General features: G+C 40.1%; 1 pseudogene; it reads left to right on the top strand.

Annotated features, from left to right (window-relative positions):
• Positions 1-1,936: 1,936 nt before the first annotated feature.
• Positions 1,937-2,886, top strand: LOC101697018 (olfactory receptor 2G3-like; annotated as a pseudogene).
• The last annotated feature ends 424 nt before the right edge of the window (positions 2,887-3,310 follow it).

The following is a 3,310-nucleotide window of genomic DNA, read 5'->3' as shown; positions in this document are numbered from 1 at the left end:
ACTCCAGACATACTCAGCCACCTCATCTTTGACAAAGGAGCCAACCACCCTCATTGGAGGAAAGATAACCTATTTAATAAATGGTGTTGGAAAAGCTGGATTTCAACCTGTCAGAGATTAAAACTAGACCCATATCAATCACCATGCACTAAACTGAGATCTAAGTGGATTAAAGATCTAAATATTAAGACAGAAACACTAAACTTGCTGGAAGATAACCTAGGTAGAACTCTTGAAGATATTGGCATAGGAAAAGACTTCATAAACAAAACCTCAGCAGCATGGGAACTAGTAGAAAGAATCAACAACTGAGATTTCATCTTATTAAAAAGCTTCTGCACTGCAAGAGAAACCACCAACAGAGCTAACAGACAAGCTACAATGTGGGAAAAAATTTTTAATAGCTGTAACTCAGGCAAAGGTCTATTATCTAGAATATATAAAGAATTGAAAAAATCAGATCCCCCAAATTTAAGGGCCCAATTCCAAAATGGGCATCTGAAATAAACAGACATTTCTCAGACAAAGAAGTAAAAGCAGCAAATAAGTATATGAAAAAATGTTCAACATCACTGGTCATTCGAGAGATGCAGATGAAAACAACACTGAGATTCCACCTCACCCCAGAAAGAGTGGCTGCTACCATGAAATCCACCAATAACAAATGCTGGAGGGGCTGTGGGGAAAGAGGAACCCTGCTCCACTGCTGGTGGGAGTGTAGACTGGTGCAAGCACTGTGGAAATCAGTATGGAGATACCTCAAAGAACTAGGACTGGAAGTGCCATTTGACCTCACTATTCCACTGCTGGGGATCTTCCCCAAAGAATTAAAAGAATCATGCCACAGTGATATATATGCACCCATGTTCATAGCAGCACAGTTTGTAATAGCTAAAACTTGGAAACAGCCCAAATGCCCATCAACTGGAGACTGGATAAAGAAAATGTGGTTTTTTAATAAAATTCAGTACTACTCAGCCATAAAAAATGAGAAATTAGAGATATTTATAGCTAAGTGGATGCACATTGAGGAGATACTCTTAAGTGAAATAAATAGGACACACACATATAAATACCGAATAGTTTCTCTCATGTGAGAAACTGAAAGTGTAAACAAGGACTAAATGTATAATAGGTAATGTGAAATAGGAAGAATAGCACAGCAGCTGGGAAGAGGAGCATAGTAGTTCTCCACAGAATTAAACCTACAGTTACCATAAGGTACAGAAATGTCACTTCTGAGTCTACACCATATGAAATGGAAAGGAGGGTATAAAGAGGTAATAGACACCTATGTGCATATCAGCCATGATTACAATAGCAAGCACAAGGAAACAATGTGTGAATTCACTGAGATGGAGTATACATATATTTTTATACATGAGCCATAATGGTAGGAAGTTCTAACATATTATTCAGTAGAGGCATTTTAAAAATATGTCGGAGAAATACTCTAATCACAGAATTATGACTGCTGCTAGATTCTAATTTAGTTAAATGAAATTGAATATAGACATACAGTAGAATAGGGGTTTACATGGCGGGAGGAGGACAAGAAGATATTTAATAGGTACATATCAATTTTGCAAGATGAAACTGTTATGGAAATGAATGGTAGTGATGTTGTATAACATTGCATATGTACTAAGTTCTACTGAAATATATGTAAAAATTTGGGAGCTACTAAATTTTATCTTTTGTGTATCTTATCATTAGATAATTTTGTGAAAAAATGAGAGAGGATTGCCTAAAATAAATTATACTTTGTGCACTCTTTCAGGGAAACAATGTATATAAGGTATGTAGCTGCATGAATCTATTTTGTATCATAAATACACACCCATTAAAAACAGAGGGGAATAAAAGCAAAACAAAAGTCCTATTTATCTTACAAATTTGTTGCTTTTCTTCCAGTCATATATTAGAGACAGATTCCATGGAAAGAGAAAATGTGAGTTTTCCCAACACTTTTGTCCTGCTGGGCTTCTCAGAGTTTCCGTGGCTGGAGAGGCCCCTCTCTGCAGTGGTCCTCATCTCCTACCTCCTCACCCTGGTGGGGAACAGTTCCATCATCCTCCTCTCCCTGGTGGACCCCAGACTCCAGATGCCTATGTACTTCTTCCTGGACAACCTCTCTCTGCTGGACCTCAGTCTCACCTGCACCATTGTGCCCCAGCTGCTGGCCAACAACTGGGGAGCACACAAGACAATTGCTGCCTGGGGCTGTAACACACAGGTCTTTCTCTTATGCTGGACAACTTCCACTAAAAGTGCCCTACTAGCCATGATGGCCATTGATCACTATGTAGCCATCTGCTGGCCCCTCCAGTACATTCTCATCATGAGTCCCTGGCTGTGTGTGCAGATGGCAGCTGCCTCCTGGTCCAGTGGTCTGGCCTATGCTCCACTCCAAGCCACACTCACCCTCCATCTCCCCCTGTGGACACTACAACCTGGACCACTTCTTCTGTGAGATACCTGTGCTCATCAAGCTGGCCTGTGGGGACACCTCTGCTAATAAGCTGGCCATCATATTGGCGTTTATCCCATTAGGAATGATGAGTCCCCTGGTGGTGATCATCTCTTACACCTTCATTGCTAGGGCTGTACTGGAGCTACCTTCAGCTGAAAGAAGGCACAAGGCACTCAGCACTTGCTCGTGGTCATCATGTACTTTGGACCAGGCATCTATTGTACCTCCAGCCTTCATCCAAAAGTTCCCAGGCCGAATTCATATCCTTCTTCTACTGTGTTATCACACCCATGCTCAACTCAGTGATCTACACCCTGAGAAACAAGGATGTGAGGACAGCGTGGAAGAAGATCCTGCAATCCCATGGTGGGGTGAAGTCTTTAAAAGCCAGAAGATCACTGTCTATCTCCTAAACAACAACATCCACACATCAATAAACACTGGCATACTATATTTACTTTTCCAAAACAGTGTCCATGACCTCCAAAACAGTTTCCCAATTCTCAAGGTCAGCCTCCTTGATGACTAGAAAAAAATTCTGAACTAGAAAGTTCTCTCATGATTAGTCTCACAGACAGCTTCTATGAGTAGTGCCACAATAAACATTGGTATGTATGCAAGTATCTCTTTTTTATGCTGACTTTAACTACTTTAAGAAATTCATAGTGGAGTGATTTATGGTACCTCTATTTGTAGTTTTATTTTGGTGTTTTTAAAGGAATCTCCATATTGATTTCATTGTGGTTGTACTAATTTACATTACCTCTAAAAAATATGTAAGGGTTTCATTTGCCCTGTATCCTGCTCACTAGCATTTATTTTACTTTGTATTCTTGA

Source organism: Heterocephalus glaber, unplaced genomic scaffold (assembly GCF_053883595.1).
Source record: "Heterocephalus glaber isolate CG9 unplaced genomic scaffold, H.glaber_assembly_v1.0 deba00001466, whole genome shotgun sequence".
NCBI lineage: Eukaryota > Metazoa > Chordata > Mammalia > Rodentia > Bathyergidae > Heterocephalus > Heterocephalus glaber.
The sequence above is the reverse complement of the archived record's forward strand: the minus strand, read 5'-3'. Positions and strand labels throughout refer to the sequence as shown.